This window comes from Panthera leo, chromosome B2, assembly GCF_018350215.1.
Source record: "Panthera leo isolate Ple1 chromosome B2, P.leo_Ple1_pat1.1, whole genome shotgun sequence".
Taxonomy (NCBI): Eukaryota; Metazoa; Chordata; class Mammalia; order Carnivora; family Felidae; genus Panthera; species Panthera leo.
The window spans coordinates 40,318,565-40,339,062 of NC_056683.1; the positions used below are offsets into that span (position 1 = coordinate 40,318,565).

General features: G+C 48.8%; 1 protein-coding gene across 11 annotated transcripts in view; it reads right to left on the bottom strand.

Moving 5' to 3' along the window:
* Positions 1 to 20,498, bottom strand: part of TRERF1 (transcriptional regulating factor 1) — a 226,275-nt gene that overhangs the window by 190,527 nt on the left and 15,250 nt on the right. For 7 of the 11 annotated variants that reach the window (XM_042938767.1, XM_042938774.1, XM_042938773.1 and 4 more), the window contains exons 1-2: positions 15,804 to 15,952; positions 15,300 to 15,381 (exon numbers count right to left, since the gene is read on the bottom strand). The exons of 1 other annotated variant lie outside the window; for it this stretch is intronic. The gene's annotated coding sequence lies outside the window, so the exon portion shown is untranslated. Of the gene's footprint in view, positions 1 to 15,299; positions 15,382 to 15,648; positions 15,695 to 15,803; positions 15,953 to 16,011; positions 16,136 to 16,236; positions 16,272 to 20,498 lie in introns of those variants that run through there. 3 more of the 11 variants (XM_042938763.1, XM_042938761.1, XM_042938762.1) reach the window with 3 other exon arrangements.

Consider the following 20,498-nt stretch of genomic DNA (forward strand, 5'->3'; position numbering starts at 1 on the left):
TTACTCATACGGAGAACGCTGTTCACCTGCCAGTACAAACCAGAATCTGTGCCCTGGGCAGGGAATGACTGTTCGCACACTCTATGCGTACTGAGACAAAAGCACTCCTAAAGTCTTTTGATAAGCATGAAGAAATTCTACCTCGATGGAAAGAAGTACTTTTGATAATAATTCAGGTCATTTGCCCAGTCTTTCCACAACAAAAATCCAAAGATTTTGCTAAATTAATTAATAGTGGTTATCATGCAAGAGACATTTGTACTCCACCTTACAGCAAGAAAAAAACTGAGCCCCAGAGAAGTAATGTGGCGTATGGTTTAAAGGGTAATACGTGCTACACAAGAATTACCCTTTTTTGAAAAACAATACTATTAGACCGGATGAAGTGAGGCCGGTACTCCCACACACTAGCAGTATGAATGAAAATTAATCTTTAAAAATGTTTTCAAGAGGGGGAACTGGGTGGCTCAGTCAGCTAAGCATCTGACTCTTGATTTCAGTTCAGGTCATATCTCGAGGTTTGTGGGTTTGAGCCCCGAGTTGGCTCTATGCTCTGTGTGTCAGCACAGAGTCTGCTTGGGATTCTCTCCCCCTCTCTCTGCCCCTCCCTGACTCATGCACGGAGGTGAGCGTTCTCTCTCTCTCTCTCTCCCTCTCTCTCTCTCTCTCAAAATAAACTTGAGATCACCTGGCTGGCTCTGTTGGTAGAGTATATAATTCTTGCTCTCAGGGTTGTGAGTTCGAATTCAGATTCCCCTGGGGCACCTGGGTGGCTCAGTTGGTTGAGCTGCTAACTCTTGATTTCAGCTCAGGTCAGGATCTCAGGGTGATGAGATCGAGCCCCTTGTGGGGGTCTGCACCGAGCACAGAGCCTGCTTGGGATTCCCTCCCTCCCTTTCTTTCTGCCCCTTCCCTGCTCGCTCGCTCTCTCTCTCTAAAATAAATTTTTAAAATCTTCTTGAAACAGTAAAATATTTTAAAAAATGAAAAGTGTTTTGAAAAACAATTAGGAAACATTACTGAGAACCTGAAAACACCCACTATCTTTAACATAGTAATTCTTCTTTCCAGGAATTTATCCTAAGAAAATTATCTGAGATGTGATCAAAGATTTATAAACAAGGATGTTCACGGAAGCATTATTTACAATAGTCAAAATGATAAACAAGTTAAAATTTTTTTTAATTTTTTTTAATGTTTATTTATTTTTGAGAGAGACAGAGTGTGAGCAGGGGAGGGGCAAAAAGAGGGGGAGACAGAATCTGAAGCAGGCTCCAGGTTCTGAGCTGTCAGCACAGAGCCCAAGGCGGGGCTTGAACTCACGAACCCATGAGACCATGACCTGAGCTGAAGTCAGATGCTTAAATGACTGAGTCACCCAGGCGCCCCCAATTTTTTTTTTTTAGTTTATTTATTTATTTGAGAGAGACAGAGACAGAGACAGAGAGGATCCCAAGGAGGCTCTGCACTGTCGGTGCAAAGCCCGACAAGGGGCTCAAACTCACGGACTGTGAGATCATGACCTGAGCCAAAACCAACAGTCAGACTCTTAAATGACTGAGCCACCCAGGTTACTCAAGCTGAATTTCTAATAATAGGAATTAGTTAAATAAATTATGGGACCCAGTGCCTGGTACACAGTAGGTACTCCATAAATATTTGTTTAACATAGAATCCATATGAGAATATACTAAAAAAACTATGAAAAAATTCAAACAATATTTAATGAGCAAGATATTAATATTAAATCTCACTCAAGGGGCACAGACTCTGCTTGGGATTCTCTTTCTCCTTCTCTCTCTGCCCCTCCCCCACTCATGCTGTCTCTCTCACTCTCTCTCTCAAAATAAACTGTAAGAAAAAGTCTCATTCAAAGTTAGCTCAATACCATTTTTTTTTAATTTATTTCTGGGAGACAGAGCATGAGTGGGGGAGGGGTAGAAAGAGAGGGAGTCAGTCCGAAGCAGGCTCCAGGCTCTAAGCTGTCAGCACAGAGCGTGATGTGGAGCTCGAACTCACAAGCTGTGAGATCACGACCTGAGCTGAAGGTGGACGCTTAACCGACTGAGCCACCCAGGTGCCCCAGCTCAGTGCTTTTTTTAAAGCATAGCTTATGCCTTTTGAGAACTTACTCGGGGCACCTGGGTGGCTCAGTTGGTTGAGGGTCCGACTTCGACTCAGGTCATGATCTCACGGTTTGTGAGTTCAAGCCCCGCATCAGGTTCTGTGCTGACAGCTCAGAGCCTGGAGCCTGCTTTGGATTGTGTGTCTCCCTCTCTCCCTGCCCCTTCCCTGCTCATGCTCTGTCTCTCTCTCTCTCTCTCAAAAATAAATAAACATTTAAAAAAATTAAAAAAAAAGAAAAAGAACTTACTAACTGCCAGGCACAGCCCCAAATGTTTTACATGTATTGTTTCAATTCTCCTACCCAGCCCCATTATTTCCATGGAGTGAAGGGTCCTGGATCCAAACCCAGGCAGTCTGACTCCAGAACTTAAACTATTAATCACCAGACTATGCTGCCTGGAAAAAATACTGGAAGGAAATTATTAAAATGTTAACAGGAAGGAATTAAAGACAATTGTGATTTTCTTCCTTACACCTGCTAATATTTTCCAAATTCTCTATAATCACCACGCACTATTTGTAGCCTTCCCATCCAAACTAAAAAGTTTTATGAACTTTCACTTGTCATTTACACAATCTCAGTGGAAAAGTCTTAGCTCCAGAGGAATTTTGAATCGTGTCTTCTCCAGGTCTTAACGGCAGGAGAACACTGTGTAAATGTGAGCCATGACATTCTGACCGTGAAAGGGGATGGGCCAAGAGTCTACTCAACAGACCATGAGTCCATAACTTCCACTGCACAAATACATGTCGCCATCTGGTTGACAAGGCACTGATTTATACACACATTCTGCCATTAATCTTCCCAACGACCCATCTGAGTAGATGTGACCATCTCAGAAGAGGGAGGTTTAGGAAGGTGAAGTGACTTTCCCAAGATTATGTAGAGCACTCCAGCTCTGGTCAAAGATCCATCCATCATGTGCCCAGCCACCAACCATTCGCCCAAATCAAGAGCATGTTCAGGTTCAAGCGTGCCTGGAAGCTAATAATGGGGGATTTGCGAGACACACACATACTTGGTGCCCAAAACCCCGATATCGCACTGGGACCCAGCCACCACAGGGCTTCGTTCTTCCAGAAAACAATTATGCAGAAGAGTGAAGTATATGGCTTTATTATCTGCCATAGCACTTTTGCATCCTTTATCTCCTTTGATTCTTACAATAAACCTTGTCAACCAGTAAAGCGAAGGTACTGAGAATAAAGGAAATGAGGCTCTGAGCGTCACGCCGCTATCCGGGAATACCCTCCCAGGGTCGGTGTGGTGCCCCTTCCTCTGTATCACACCAGACACATTTCTGAATAAAACTCGGTCCACACTGACTGGTAAAGCTAAATGGGAGGCACTCACTTTTACAGTCACACAGATCTGGGATTCTTGGGTTTGAATCCCTGCTCTGCAATTTACTAGCCACGAGACCTTGAACAAGCCGGTTCCATCCCTTTGTGCCCCCATTTCCTCTCCTGTGTAATGAGTATAATAACGCCTTCCTCAGGGAGTTGCTGTGAGGTCATAGATGTAAAATGACGACATGCATCTGCGCTTAGTAGGTAGCTGTCATATTTTTAAATGTATCCCATCCCCGAACGTGCACCATGTGAGGTCACCATGGCCAGAGCACGATGCGTCACCTTCCTAAAGAAAATAATCCTCTTAGGCCTCTCTAACCCTGCCATTCTGGTTCCTTTTAACCATCTCAAAAGAGCCTACATGGATCGCAGTTACTTCCCAGACTCCTTTGCAAAACTCTCTACAAGCTTCTTAAATTTAAGCCCCCAAAAGTGTCCTCAGAGGAGAATCAGTCATGGAGCAAAGACGACAGAAAGCTGAAACCCCAGCCTCTGTGCTCTGAGCTTCTGATTTGCTACAAGGGTTCAGACATGGGACCACATAGAGTAAAATGTACCCTGAAAAGAAATGAACAGGTGAGCACAGGGCACGAATGGGGGGGGGGGGTGGCAACCCATCTACAAAAGTGAACAAGGCTGGGGGCCTCCAAGTAGAAAGGGACGGAGGGACCCTTTTGAGAACTTACTAACTGCCAGGCACCACCCCAAATGTTTACATGTATCACCTCATTTCATCTCACCCAGACCCATTATTTCCATGGAGTGAAGGGTCCTGGATCCAAACCCAGGCAGACTAACTCCAGAACTTAAAACTACTAATCAGCAGACTATGCTGCCTAGAAAAAGTACTGGAAGGAAATTATTAAAATGTTAACAGGGAGGAATTAAAGACAATTGTGATTTTCTTCCTCATACCTGCTAATATTTTCTAACAAGCTGCTAACACCTGCTAACAAGTGAAAGGGAAGGCTTTCTGCAATTTGCCTTAGAAACCGATGAGAGCATCCAAAATGGAAACAGAAATGGTAGGAAACCCTGACTTGGCAAGACAGCGATGCTACTCTTTCCAACTCACGGGTACAGCTTAAGAGTGCATATCCTTACCTTCCTGCTCCTGTACTTCCAATACTTTCCTAACTGATCTCTTGGCCTACGGGTTCAGCTTGTCCTCCATACCTCTCTGAGTGACCTAATACATAAATCTGACTTGTCCCTATTCCCCACACACCTCTCCTCACTCCAAACCCTCTGTGACTCCCCTACTGCCTACCAGGTCAAGGCTAAGCTTCATATCATGGTATCAGATCCCATTTCAGCCCAATCCCTTCTTACCTCTCCAGCCTCATCCCCTGCAACTGTCACTGACAACTTCATAGGTGCCAGACCCTGGCTGGGTGCTGGGGACACAATGATAAACACCACGTGGCACAAAGATGAACACGACCTAGCTCATGCCCTTAAGAAGCTGAAAGTCCCCTTGGGCAGACAGCCAGAGAAAGGGATCACTGCAATCCAGATAGACAGTGGGATGGCACCCCAGCCTGGAGTGCTTGGGGAAGGCCTCTGGAGAAGTAGGAGTGAGCCAGCTAAGGGTCAAAGGAGGAACCCTTCCATGAAGAAGAAGCCTCAGAGCAAAGTTCATGAGCAGCACTACCTAAAAGAACTTTCTACACTAACGGAAACGTTCTACACGTACATTTTCCAATATGGTAGCCACCAGCCACATGTAGCCATTGAGCACTTGACATGTGGCTAGTGCAACTGCGGAACTGAATTTTTATTTGATTTGATTTTTCATTAACTTACACTTAAATGGCCATGCATGGCTAGTGGCTACCATATTGGATAGCACAGTTCTAGAGCATTAAACTGAAGGTAATGGAAAATAAGGGGAGATGGGTAAGGCCAGATTACATGTAGCTTCCTATACTCACCATACTATCTGCTAGTCGCTCCCCCTCCCCCTACCTACCTGGCAATCCCCCGGAGAACCCATACAACCCCACCCTGTACCACCTCTCTCTGAAGACTTCCCTGGCTGCTCTACACAGTCTCTCCCACTTACTACTTCTGAAATGTGGTCTTTTTCTAGGCAGGCAGCCCTGTGTATCAGATTTATATGTTCTCATAGCTGTCCCTACCAGATTCTGAACTCCTTCTCTTACTTGCCCTGGTTATTTCCAGCCACTGGCACATGGGAGGCACTCGATAATGCTTGATGACCAAGTTGTCAGCACCGACACAGTCACTGTAGCCTGGCAGGAATGGGGAAGAGGGCACTCTCTCACTTCTTCTATCAAAGATGTGAGCCACTAACATTGATCTTTTCCTCAGCTCTGTCCAGGGGCTTGGGAAAGGTTCTCACGAACATCTGAACATTCTACCCCTTAGCTGTCAATGGCGGGTCTGGAGACCAGCTTGGCAACTCGGCACCTGTGTGTCCTTAAGCAAGGTGCTGACACCGCACCCCCCCCCACCCCCGCCCGAGACTCAGGTTCCTCAAGTATAAAGTGGGCACCACATCTGCCTCTTACAGCTGCTATAAGGCTGAAGTGACTAACACATCTGCACAGGGCCAGGCACACAGTAAGGTCTCTATATAAACAGCAGCAACTACTCCTGAAGCAATTTGAAACCCTCATTTGGATACCCCACAGCATATGCAAATTCCTGAGCCCCTAAATAGGCTCTTCTTGGTGCTCTCCGGGATGCAAGGGATATAATCCAATCTCTGACTCACAGTGTGTTGCCAAAATTCTCCTTGGGTTCCCAAGAGAAAATTTATTTTCATTCCCTCCAACTTTAAAAATTAAACAGTCCTTACAGCGTTTTGGGGTGGCGGGTGACAATGGAGACCATGCAATCCGACAAGCAGCTTTAAAAAGGTTACAAACTGTTGGGAGAAAGAAAGGAGAAGGCAGCCAAAGGGGGTGGGCAAGGGGGGGGGGTGGAGACAATCCCCTGAGTTTCTGCTATTATTGAATACCCCAACTCTCAAAGCAGCCTGGCCGCCCCCTCCTCCACGTGAGCTAAGCTCTGTTAATGAGAAAGCGGAGCTCTGCCTACATTACCACAATAATGATTTCCCCGTTGCATTTTTACATGCCTGCCGCTTTATCATAGCAGAAGTAGACATATATTTTCAATAAATCCCTTCTCTCCTTCCTCCTCCCCAACTCCGGCTCTCCCAGTAAATGTTGTTCCCTCCGCGCCCTCCCCCAACGCAATCCCAACCCTGGAGCACAATGAGTTCCGCTAATCAAAACAGAAAGAAAAAGAAAAATGGAAAAATCACAGCTGCTGAAAAACAGCATTCGCTACAAGTCAAAGCCCTCCACATTTTTTCTGCACGCAGCATTTACTTCTTCAAGGACACATCACCCCCGCCCCATCAGAAATCTTACGTAGAGTTGCTCCAACTGGGGGGGGGGGGGGGGGGACGGGTAAAGAAATCTAATATTCGCTCTCTTTCCTATTTTGACTAAGGCAGCACAGACAGAAATATAGATAAGGCCTCGAATAACTGATTTAACAAAATGTCACTTATTAAAAAGGATGGGGGATGGGGCTGCACTTGAATTTGAGAGCTCAGTTAAACCACCCCAGCCAAAGGCTGCCAGGCCACGAGAGGCAAGGGGCGGGGGGAGGAAACATTCTCTAGCCTCGTCTCCTTCAGTGGCTGCAAGGGTTGACCCTGGCGGGCAGAGAGGCCTGGATTTCTCCCTCCAATAAGAACCAATGGGGGACCTGGGGAGGGGGGGAACCAGAAGTAAAAGAAAAACAAAAAAAAACCCGGTTGATTCTTAAATACATAAGCATCTATACTGCATTAACTAGTGCCAGCCTCTGTGCCAGGTGCTGGGGGTACAAAAAATGAGTGATGACCCAGTTCGGCCCTCCCCAAGGCAGCCTAGAAGGGGTGAAAGACACCTGGTGGTAAGTATGACAATAGCAAGGGCTGAGGCAGCCCAAGTGAGTCCCCTCTCTAGCCCAGCCCACAGCCCTGGCCCGGGACCAGGCACACAGGGCCCTCAAGGAAGAGTTAAGGAATGAGCATACGCACAGTGAAATTGTTTGAATTCCATACTGGTTTCTAAAGAAGCTGAGACTCCCAAAGGAGAGAGGCCTCTAAACATCCTTACCTACTGTGGCTCCCCAGAAAACCCCCTCGGCTCACTTGTGCTCACCCAATTAAAAAAGAAAAGTGAACAAGCCCCAGTACTTGATAATCAGCCTCATTACGGGTATCCTTGAGTTGAATTTTAAGGGAGTTTGATGTCTCCCATTGTGAGAACATCAGAGGGAGCTCAAAAGACACCCCTATTAAAACTCTTTGGGCATCAACTCCCAACTTTTTTTCTTGTCTTTTTTAAAACATCTTTCAAATAAGTTAGATTGAAGGTGGTTTCCCAAGACAAGGAGAGGCCCTCAGCGTAGCTTCTGTGATGACCAGGGGCCCTCAGGAAGCTGAGATCACAACCTGCTCAGAGCCCAGTGTGTCCAAAGCTGGAGCCTGGAAACTGGAGGCCAGGCTATCTAGAAACGAATACCGATTGTCCAGGTTCCTCCACTGAGGGGCCCTGCAGAAAGGACGGGGCTAAGGGTAGGAGGCTGATGGAGAACAGCCATGCAATTTGTTAAAGTCAAGTTTTGGCTTTAATTATGAGGCAGCCTTAAAGCTGTGTGCTCCAGAATGAGCCAGACGATTCGAGCTCTAAAAAATGTAATGCCCAAAACATGCTTAAATCATCTGAGTGTTTCCAACTAAGGTCACTGGGACTTATAAGCCCGAAATTCCCAGGTGATCTTGGTGTCCACAGTCCTCTGCATATATTCTGTACGATACTCTTATTTAATACTTCATAGCAATATCTATTTGAAGGTGCACAATATTTGGAGAACATTCAAATTCTGGCATTAAAACAGGGCTTTGGATGCTAGCTGGACATGTGATTCTGGGTTAATCACTTATTTGTATTTTTTCAATCCTGCTTCTTGAGCCTCACTTTCTTCGGCTGTAAAATGAGAGTATCCACCTCCGATGGCTGATGTTTCTGTTGTCAGATAAACTAAGACACGCCGAAGAGGCTTTGGACCAATAAAAAGCTGGGTAAACACTAGTCATTTCAACGATGGCATCCATTTCCTCTCTCTCTGATTTTTCGTTGATTATTTCCCCCTCTCTATGAAACCAAATTGATATCAGTTCCACTGATCTCTCAAAACTGACAAGTTGTATTTGTTATACAAATACAAGAAGTCCCATTATCCACAGGTGAGCAAACCCCTCAGTAACTGCTCCATTACCCTAGTCTGTCTGCTTTTGTTACGTTTCACGTTTTTCCATAATACGAAGCAATTCAAAAATAAATAAATAAATAAATAAATAAAGCATCACCCTCCGGGGCTCAGAGGCCAGAGGTCTGATTACATGAAAAGCATGAAATATTTTTTAAAAACTGGAAATGACTGGGGCAACCTGGGTGGCTCAGTCAGTTAAGCGACAGATTCTTGGTTTCGGCTCAGGTCATGATCTCACGGTTCTGTGAGTTCGAGCCCCACGTCGGGCTCTCGGCTGTCAGTGCAGAGCCTGCTTGGGATCTTCTCTCTCCCTCTGTCTCTGCCCCTCCCAGGCGTCAGTTTTTTTTATCTGAAAAGGAGATCTGACCGAAGATCAATTCACCTCGCTGCTGTCTTCCTACGGAGGAGGCCTCTTACAGTTTACTTAGCACTTTCCATACATTATCTGGCTGCTTCCTTGCAACTCCTGAGAGGAGAGGTGGCACTTGGGGTCACCCTCTTTTTACAGATGCTGAGACAGCCCCAGAGGCCGCCTTGTCCAGAGCCATAGGACGGTGCTGAACCAGAAGACCCCAACCCAGGTCTTCTGAGTCCCTCCTTGCCCACCCACCTCCCATGCAGGCACCATGGTTGGGGACCACCCGGGCTGGCAGTCTGTGGCATATTTTTGTGAAAGGCAGCCTGAAGGAGAGGCCTCTTTTTTTTTTTTTTTTTTTTTTCCTTTCTTGGAGCTTCTTGCCCAAAACATATGACACAGTGCCCACCAACTTTTGAACAGGGCTGAAAATCACAGATGTCTTTTTCCAATGATAGTTTTCAAATAAATCTTACGTGAGGCCCAAATTACTTTCACTGAAGACTCTTCCCCAAGCGAAAGAATCCGCGCTTGCCTCTGTACTGCTCAGTAATGCAGTCAAATGTTGAGAAATATGCAGTACAATTTTCTGATGCAGTCTTAACCCTTGAAAGTCTCTGGCTGGTGTCAAGTCCTGAGTCCAGACCCCTTCCCAAGGAGGGTGCAGCCTCAGCCCAGAGCACCCCATGACAGAGTACAGCTCCCTCACCTCCTGCTCACCTACACCTGTCTTATCCCTCTGGTCAGGATGGAAGGCCCTCCCCCCACCCTCCTCCCCCCAGGGAAAGGCCAAATCTTCCTGAAACCTTCTCAAGGGCTCTCGTCAGCTGTCCTGACCTCACCCATTGCTCTCATCAATCACCCCCCTCTCCAGGATCTCTCCCATTTGCTCAAAATTTGTAACACCGGCACCCGAAAAACCGCTTCCCGTTATGCACACGTCCTTCCAGCCCCCACTCCATTTCTCTGCCCCCCTTTCACCATCAACCTTTGCCAAAAAATTGTCTACACATGCTGACCAGTTCCTTACCTTCTAGTGCCCTGCCCACCCCCTCCAATCTTGCTCCCCACCCCCCATTCCCTGCATTCCACTGAGGCTGTTCTTTGAAAAGTCCCCGGTGGCTTCCATTTTGCCAAATCCAGGGGTGACTTTTCTGGCCTTATTAACCTCATGAAACATTCAACCACCACCCCTTCCCCAACAAACACACACACACACACACACACACACACACACACACACACACAGAGCCTTTCCTTCTCTCTCTCTCTAGGTTTCTTAGGACATCTCACCCAGTCCCCTGGATTTAAATACCACCCCCTGGCTGATGGCTTCCACATTTTTATCTCTCGCCTGGCCACTCCTTTGGTGCTGGACACCACTGTCAGACTGCCAGCCTGTCATCTCCACCTTGAGTTTAACAGGCATTTCAAACCTAGCAGGGCCCAAACGGAAATAGCTTGATTCCATCCCCCTCCCGCTCCCAATCTTCCCCATCTGGGCAAACAGCACCACCCATCTACCCAAACGCTCAAGCCAGAACCCCCCAGAGCCATCCTGGATTCCTCCTCCCCAGCCACCATCAAACCCACCAGCAACCCTGCCCATCCTGCCCATTCTACCTACAAAGTGCATCTCCACCCACCTGCTCCCTCCACTCCCTGTCACCTCCTCCTCCTCCTCACCTGGCCGGCTCTCCGACCCCACACCTGCCCCCTCCACCACCGCAAGCCCCTTTATCAAGACTTGAGGGTGTCACTTCCCACTGGAAACTTTCAGTGGTTTCCCACTACACTTCAAATGAAACCCAACCTTCTCAAGGCCTCCAGAGTCCCGCACATTCGCCTCACGCTGCCTTCTCTCCATCCCCCTTGTCTGCCTGTGCCTCTTTTTAGTTCCCCTCCCCCCTCCAAAACCAAAATCCTTCCACATAGGCTCCCCACCGCCTGGTGCTCTCTGACAAACCTAAGAGTGCCTGTTCTAGGCTACTTTAGCTGAGTAAGTCCAGGTCACTGTTCCCTGGGATTTCATCAAAGCACTTATCACATTTTGCAATATATATTTCTGTACACGTCTGCCACCCCCTCTGGGCTGTAAGCTAGGGGTGGGGTGGGGGAAGGGAAGAGGGAGTTGATGACGTCTGTTTTAATTATCAACCTATTCCCAGAACCTTAAGCCAGTGCCTAGCACATAGGACGTGCTCAGTAAGTAGCTGCTGAATGTACTAAACTAGATCCGGTTACGGCATGAAAATACGTAATTGTTATCTTCTAGAAGCCCAGAGTTATCACTGCCATTTAGGCCCACAGGTTCTTTTTCCCCTTCCTCTCCATCAAAAAAAAAAATTTTTTTTTAGTGTCGCTGCACCAAGAGCCCAATAGCTGGCCATACCCACCCATCCCCAGCTTGTTGTCTTCGAGGAGGAAAAAACAAAAAGCATCCTTTTCCTCAGCAAACCCAGATTAACCAGACGACCTTACAAGCAGATACCATAAGTACTTAGAAATTCTTTAAAAAAAAAAAATCACAAGGTCTTTTTGTTATGCATTTTCTTTAACCCAGATGAAAAGATTTATTAAGAGAGCCACGGGGATCACACTTCTGTTACCAGGACCGTACTATTCCTTAAAATGCCACAGCATCTTCATTGACAAGCTTATGCCAATAACCACTCTTGTCAGCTACTCTTGTCGCCCTCTCCCCACAAAAAAAATCAACTATGTTTTACTTTCCCCTTTATTTCTCTGGTTCCCCTCCAACATGCAAATTCAGAAATATTATTAATCCACAAGATCCCAGCTGATTCTAATCCTCCCTTCTCCCTAAATCACACAGTTTTATGAGGTCATAAATAAAATGAGCTGAATTCAACGGCTTTTAGAGAACAACCAGCATCCATTTGTACTGCCTGGGGTCTGAGCCACGTGTCTGGATCCTCACTTTTCATGTCAATGTTCAAAGTCAATAAAAACATCAAGAGCTTCCCCCCCCCCAAAAAAAATGCCCATGGTGAAATACAGAATATCCTAGAAATGACAGTATTACAATATCATCATCATGAACTCTATCACAAACATATGACCAAATCCCAATTACCCACATGTGAATTCTCCACAGAAAGTGGATAAAGCCACACTCAGCTTCCTGGTGTCCCACTCTTCCCCAAGCCTACCTCCTCCTGTGGCCTGGGAATAACAGTTCAATTAACCTTGGACTTGACCAAGCATAATTAGACAGGTAAACCAGCTGGCTGGAGGGGAAACTTCCAAGATTAACTGAAATTATTTTGGGTGCCTGGGATTATGTGCCCCACGCTCTATTAGCACATATAATTGGGAAACAACCGTGCACTTTTTTTTTTTTTTCTGAAGACAGTGGCAGACTTTTTCGTGAAAGTATTTCCTTGTGTTTGGTGGTCAAAATTACCAGGCTACTCAAGAGTCCTTTTTGGAATGCCAAGGTACAAATCCACTCTCTCCATGAGAAGACAAAAACAGAAGTTAATCAACTCGTCCTAGTCCGTGAAGCAATTTGGCCGTTGGCCCAGGAAGAGCCTGTCGAGACCTCTTGAGACCTCTCTCCACAAGATCCAAGTCACAGAAATTTCAGAGATGGAAGAAACTCATGGACAGAATCTGCATTTTTAAGACAAAAAGTCCGAAACCCAGAAATGGCTAGAAACTGATACCCTCCCCACTTTTCTTTATAGTGACATCCCCCCCCCCCACCTGAAAAGTTCTTCGTCACTTTACAAATATTGTAAACTGGGCCAACTACCGAATGCAAGACAATTTTAACACTTTCTGATCAATCAACTTGAAGGAGAACCTTATACTTTCCAAAAAAAATCAATGCTTTTGGTCATTCTGACCAACTATCAAAGGAGGAGAAAAAGAATCTTCTAAATAAGCTTTGTTTCTGTGGCCACACATTTTATTATATAAGCAGCAGCCCCCTCTTTTACAATGAAAGCTCTTACCTCAATAAAAACCACAGGCCCAAGCGAGTTAAAGGAGGCAAAACTGAGTACTTTCCACACAGTTCATAGAACAACTGTTTTCACAGCAAGCTCACATAAATGCTATGTGATATTAACACATGCCTGCTATGTGGAAGCCTGCTTACCAAGCTGTGAAAAGACCCATGTTCACTATGGAACCTGCAAAATTAATATTCTCAATGCCCATAAAGCAGAAGGGAAATGTTGGGTGTTTTTTTTTTTTTTTTTTTTTTTTTTGAGATGTCAAGCTGGCTTCTAAACAATCCTTTGGCGAAAATGGACATGCCTAAAAGGGCGGGGCCCAAAGAGGCGTGTCACTCTCAGTATCAATTCCTATAAATCAAATCGTGACAATCACCACAATATTTTAAAAAGAATGAATTATGATTCATGGGCCTTCAAACCTTTATTACCAGGAGAACATTCTCAGCAAAAGAGGGGAAAAAAAGCTACTGAGACTTGATTAATGGCCAAAGCAAGACAATAAAATAAATCTCATAAACGTAGGGGGAAAAAAAAAACCTGAATGAGTGCTCTAGGCTTCAAGGGTAGGCATGTAAATAATTCTACTACCCTGGGATAAATACACATAAAGATTTTGTTTACCCTTCCAGCATATACACCATTCCGGCTAAGATTTTCAGCAGAGAAAACTAACAGCAAATTTGTTCAACTAATGCCCAGTTAGGAATATTTGGTAAGTGGCAATAATACCTAATTCCCAACGAACTCAGCTCTCAAGCTGCCAAAAATAAAATTCTCAATCTGGAAATCGGATGACGAGAAGGAAAGAAGAAAAGCACTGTCCAGGACATCAGTAACACGGAGAGGACTTTTTTTTTTTTTAAACTCACTTTTTCCCCTGCTACAATTGAGCCTGTCTACAGAACTGCACAAAGCTTAACCAACTTTAGTCAACCACACACCTAGCATTTACTCCCTGACCCTACTAAACATGCCTGGGTTTGAATCCCTGGTGCTAAAATTACCCTGGCGAAGTGAAAATTCCCAGCATAATCAAGGTACCTGACAGCCAAAACCTACAACTTCTCTGCAGAAACCAGCAGGCTGAAAATCAGGAAAAGAGAAGCAAGGAGAAGCCCAGACTGATGGTTAACTGGTTAAGCGCAGAGTTGTGCCTGTTAGTCTTACAGTGGGCATCAAAAAACCACATTTTCCATCACCAGATTGCTTTCTTGAAACGGTAAATGATGCAGAAGGTCGGTACCAACTGAGACAACTTAAAACTCCTTTCTCAAAGCTCTCCTCCATGGCCTGCTAAAAAGTGAACCCAGCCGGCTTTTGGGAGGCATTTTTGAAAAAACTCTTCGGCCATCCCTGGATCCATCATTCCTAAGCATCACCTCCATCCATGTACTTCACAAGACAGCCCAGGCCAGGCTGTTAGCAAACCCGCTTCAACACTTCACTTGCCAAAGCCGTGTCTAGTCTGGGGAAGAGTTTCCACAAGCTGGCTCTAACAGACGAGTCCAAGGCACACGGAGGAACCAGAAGTCATTTTCTTTAACCTAAGGATGGCAGGCGCACATGCTCCATCCAGCCCAATGCTGGACGCTGCCCGCCAGGTGCTCTTGGCCTCCGCCAGTGAATACGTGGTTTTGTGTTGTTCTTCAATATCTATTTCTTCAGCCCACCAGGAGTAACTTCCCAGTCTCCCAAACTGAAGTTAGGGAGTGAAGGGGCAAGTCTACCCCTTTACACATTTCTTTCGTCCTGGTGGCCACTGTAACTTGGGGGAGTACCCAGCCCCCAAAGAGCCTACAAGCGCATATACATACATATATGCATCATGTCAAAAACCCCCAAAGGCACATCCCTAGGGTCCTGCGGTTTCTTGGCTGGAAGAATGAAGGCTTTATAACATCACAACCTCCAACTGCGAGCCCCACCACCACCACCCTTTAAGCGGGGGCTGCCAATTATAACGCCCACCTCAGCCCTCCCCCTTGGCTGGGATGCTGGACAGCCCGCAGAGGGAAGAGCGAAGAAGGGAAGCAGAAAGAAGGCCCTGCTAACATACTGAAAGTAAAGAAGTGGGGCGGGGGGGGGGGGGGGAGACTTTTCCCTCCCCTCCCCCGTCTTCTCACGGAGCATCCCCCAACTAATTTTTTTAAATGAAACTTAATAAGCTTCTTGCCTACCTTGGCTGTTTCTGCAACAAGTGCATGGGCAATCCGACAAGACCAGACTCCGCTTGGGGGATGAGATGGGGGGCGAGCAGAGCTGATGGAGTAATTTCAATATTAATTTATGTCAGAGCCGCCTTCTCGAAGCGCTACTCACTTACAGTACTGCCCTCAGCCTGTAAACAAATATCGCTCCGCCAGGAAACATACTCCCCAGATGCAAGCCCCTTCCCCAGCAGGGAACAGGGCCCTGCGCCGCCCCCACCCCACCCCCAACAGCATGCTCCCTCACCCCGGGGAGGAAGCTCCGGGTTCCCAAAGCACCAACCCACCACCTCCGCCACCACCCCAGCAAGAAACTTACTCGGTCCGTCTACGCCTCCACCCTCCCTTCAGGAAATCTACTCTCCATATGCATTCAGCCTCCCCGCAGGAAATCTGCTCCCCCCTCCCCCCTTCTATATACATGCACCCCTCCCTCTCCTCCTCCCCACGCGCCCTCCCCAACCAGAAACTTACTAGCGTGCAAGCGTGCAGGCTCTCCTGATCCTGGAAACTTACTCCCAGATATAGCGCCCGCCAGCCCCCTTTCCCGGCCCTGCTCCCCTTCCAGCCCTCCGCGGCAAGCAACTCCAAACTCTCCGCATCCAGCCACTCTCCCTCCCCGGTGGAAATTTGCAGCGCGGGGCCGCGCGCGTGCATCCACCCTCCCCTTCAGGAAACTTACTCCCCATCTGCATGCACCGCCTCTCAGCCATCGCTTAGAGGGAAGGGGGTGTGCTAGGGAGACAGAAATACATATGTATCTCTCGCCCCTCCCCCGGCCGCAGCCCACTCGGGGCCGAGCCGCGGTAACCTGGCCTTACCTTTTGCATTGCTCCCCACCCTCGCCCCCTCCCTTAACCTTCCTTATCCGCTCCCCGGCGCCCCCCTTTTTTCACCCATTACCCACCCCTAGCAACCGTTCCCAAGCTCCTCTCGGCCTTTTTTTTTTTTTTAATCCAGGATGCAAATTCCTCCCCTGTCAGCAAATCGACTGTCAAATTATTTTCTTGCAAAAGGAGAAAGGCGGGGGTGGGGGGGGGGGGGGGGGAGCAGAAGCAAAAAGGGGGAGGGCGGGGGAAGGGAGCGAGGGACAGAGGAGGGGAGAGATATCCCTCCGCAGAGCTGGGTCTGGCCGCGGGCGGGGAAGCAGGAAGTAAGGTGTCCAGCGCCGCGGCCGGCGGGTCCTCCGCCGCGGCCCCCACCCGCGCCCCCTGTCCCTCCGGGCGCCGCGCTTCGGCGGGCGCGGGCAGCCTGGCGCATTGTTCGCAACCTCCCCGGCGATGCGCAGCCGACCTTATTTGTGTGCTCTGCATTTGCGTGAGGTTGCACCTTTTGTAGGCTGGCGAGACTCTGGGCGAGGATGGGGCGGGGGACGCGGACCGAGTTGCGGCCCCGCGCGGGACCTGTCAGCCCCGGGGTGTGGCGGACTCTCCGGCGTGACCGGAAAATCGAGGCCCGGGAGAAGGCGGCGTGGCCGGGAAGCTGCCGCCTTAGACCCGGACCAGTGCAGGATTGCTTCCTGCGTAGCCGTCCCGGTTATTGTAACGCGCTTTGCAATTTAACGACGGGGGTTGGGGGGGGGGGGAGGGTTCACTTAATTTTTTAAGGGGTTGCAAAGATACTAAGGTTTAGGTGGAGTGCGGGGAGAGGGCCCGTGCCGACCCCCACTACACCCAGGCTCGGCGGGGCTGGGAGAGGGGCTGGGGCTCCCGGGAAGGGGCTGGAGGTTCGCGAAGCGCGCGGCTCCATCCCTCCGCCCCGATGGGGGCGGGGAGGGGGTGCTGCAGACGGCGCTGGAAACGCAGCTCTCTGGGGAGGGGTCTCCATCTCCGCGGCGCTGCAGGCCGGGGAGGGAGGTTGCCTAGGAGAGGAGCCGGGGCCGAGAGGGGAGGGGAGGGGGCGCGGGTGCCTCGGCTGCGCGCGCTCGCCCCTCCTCGCGCGCCATGACTGTGGAACGTGGTGCCGGGGAGGAGGGACGGTCGCCGGGGGCCGCCCGGGGCTGCTCGGCATTGGTGCGGAAACCCGAGCCGGGAGTCGCTCCTCGCGCTGTCTCCTCCTCCTCCTCTGCGGGGGAAACCGCTGCACCCAAACCGAGAGCAGCTGCGAGCAGGGGGCAGGGCGCGGGCTGAAAGGCGAGCCTAGGGTTCAAACCTCGGCGGCGCCAGGGGGGGCGAGAGCGGGACGGCCCCCGGGTCCCGCAAAGGCGCGGCCGCCCGTCGGTCCGGCGCGGGACCCCAGCGTTTCCAGGCTTCTCTCCCGGTCCGAGGGAACGTGAACCAAAGGTGGCCGGCTAAACAGACCACCTCGAGTCGGGTCTGAGACATCTGTCTCTTGAAGGGCCCACAACACAAGAGAGTAGTTTTTGCTCAAGGGAAAGTTAAACCATGCTTTTTTTCAGTGTGGGGAAATTGTTGCGTCCCTTCCCCTTAAAATCTCGCGCAGCATAAGTAAGGTGCTCCCGCTACCCGGACCTTCACCACTGTCCCCCACCCCCCACCCCCACTCGGGCGCTGGGTGGGGACAGGGCGGGGGAAGGCTATATGGGAGCTTAAAGCATGAGGTCATGGGCGGAGGAGGCTGCTGCCAAAAGCGGCCGAGGTTTGTGTGTATTTTCAGGGGTAACGGTTCTTCAGCAATGGTAAGCTCTCCCGCCTAACCCTACCAGTTCTGAGGCTCCTGGACCAGAGAACCCCCGCAAGAAGAGGGGGCTCTGGGCTATTTCACTCGATAAGCTTTGGGCCGGTGCCCAGCCCTCCTTTATGGGGTCCTTCCATAGAAGCAAAGAAAGCTGACGGACAGCGCAGTGTCGCGGGGACGGAGAAAGGCTTCAGATGCTCGGTCGCTGCTCCCCACCCCCCCCCCCCGCCCCCCGCCCTTACTTCGGTCCTCGGTCTCTTACAACCAACCCGACTGCTTTCTGTGATAGCCTGCTTCTCCCCTCCCACCCATTCTCTAGCGGCCAGAGGAGTCTCTAAAACTCCTATCTACACTCCTTCAAAACCTTCCCAATTGCTCTTAGAATAAAGGCAAGCTCTGAAGCCCCTGCGTGATTTCGCCTCTACGGACCTCTCCACTCTCCCAGCCCCTCCTCTGTACTGTAAGCCGGGTGGTGCTTCTTTGTTCTGCCTGGGGCGGGGGAGGGGGGGCGATTTCTAACCCTTACCCCTCCATTGCTTATTACTAACTCCTGCTAGACCTTTAGGACTCCACTGCACTGTCACTACCTCCAAGAAGCCTTGTTGAGCACACAGTCTCATCTCTAACACCCTCAAGGGAGAAAGACGCTCCCTAGGACACCCCTCCCTCTCCCTCCAGCCCAGCTGCAGCCGGAGCTGGCCCCAGTGACAGCCCTTTTCCTAGTGGAGGAAGAATAGCTAAGCTTGAGCGCCATCACTGCCTGGGGGCCTGACATCTTGGACGGAGTTAGCTGGGACAGAACCTCCAAACATTACCTGTTAACCTTAAGAGACCTGGAAAAAGCAGCGCACCTCGACACCCCAACCCCAGCACACACCCGTACATGTAATGCAAGGAGAGGTCTTTCCATCTAAAACTCCCCTGTCCCTCCCACCTCCGCCCCCGCCCCCACAGACAAACCTGAAGCTAAGAGAGAGTAAGTAAATTAATTGCCCAGGGTCAGAAATTCACACTCTGGCCTTTCCTGCTCCTAAACCGGAAGATGCAGAAAAGGAAGGGTTTGGAATTTGGGACCCAAGGAATTGCTGCTACACAACCAGCCATGCTTGAGTCACCTTCAAAGACCCCTGCATGCTTTGGCCACTACCAACAGAGAGGTAGTATTGCCTCATGGTTAGTCCAGCAGGCTCTGACCTTGAACAAGTTACTTAACTTCACTTGATTCCGTTTCTTTGCCTATAGCATTGGGATAATGGTGTCTACGGTGTAGTGCTGTGAGTTTTAAATGAGTTAATATATGTAAAGGCCTTAGAACAATGGCTAGACAAGTTCTTGATTATGGGTGGGATTATGTGCCTCTTCCCTTCCCAAGGAGTCTAGAAAATCAGGTTCCCAGAATCTTCACTTATTTAACCATCAAAAATAATCTATGGCTCAAGGAACTCGAAAACACTGCTAGATGCACGGATGACACATGCAAAGACGTTATTTAGCCGATAGGCTCAACCCACAACAATGCATATGCTTGAAGACAATCCACGGGGTGGATAACCCCAAATCTGTAAACTGTGGTCCTGGACTCTTAGAGTGAGTATCTGAGGGAGGATAACTAAAATCAAAATGTCACCTTGGATCTTTGAAATCAGAGTCAGGCTGAAATAGTCCTAATCCTGGTGCAAAGCCCACCTTGTATGACCTAAGGCCTCCTAGGGCTGCAAAAAAAATGTGAGCGCATTCTTATTCTCATCAGATCCTAGTCTTACCATTCTCCGTGTTTACCCCTATAATAAGAGATTGTTTTTTAATGCATTCACATGGTTCCAAATTCAAATAAACATTGAGAAGTCTCCCTCCCACCCTGTCTGACACCCACTGTTTTTCCCTCTGTGGAGGTAGCCAGGGTTAGCCTTCAGAAGACATGTTTAACTGTTTTCCAGCTGAGGCCTTCAGAGAACCCTTTGGATGCCTATTGAAGTCTTTGTGTCCAGGGCTCCCTTCTCCAATCCAGGCAGAATGGCTACCCCACTCCCATCCTACGCCAACCCCCACTTCAACTTCAATCCTAAACAATTTGTGTTAATAGTGATGAACTACGTTTCCTGAGCTACCAACAAAAAAACAAACACTCTGGTTCTTTCTCCTCCTGTACACTAATAATAATCACCGAGGTTTACTGAGGGCTTTCTATGTGCCAAGTGCTGTGCTAAGTACTAGACATGTACAAGCCTATTTAATCAGCCCCAAACCGTCATTATCCTTACTTTACAAATGCAGACAGAAATGAAGGTTCAGGTTACATAACCTGCTCCAATTCGCAGCCAGGCCAGCCTAGCCCAAACCCTCTCTCTTAACCACTAGGCCTCTTGCCTCTCTGCAGCACAGGGAAAGTTCTGGTAGCCTGAAAGGGAAGGAGTGGAATGGACTCTTTTTTGGACTTTGTCAGCCCTTAATTCAAATTTTGGGTCTGGCTCTATCAGCAGTGAGACCTCGAGGAGGTTTCTTAACGTCTCTGAGCCCCAGTTCACCCATCTG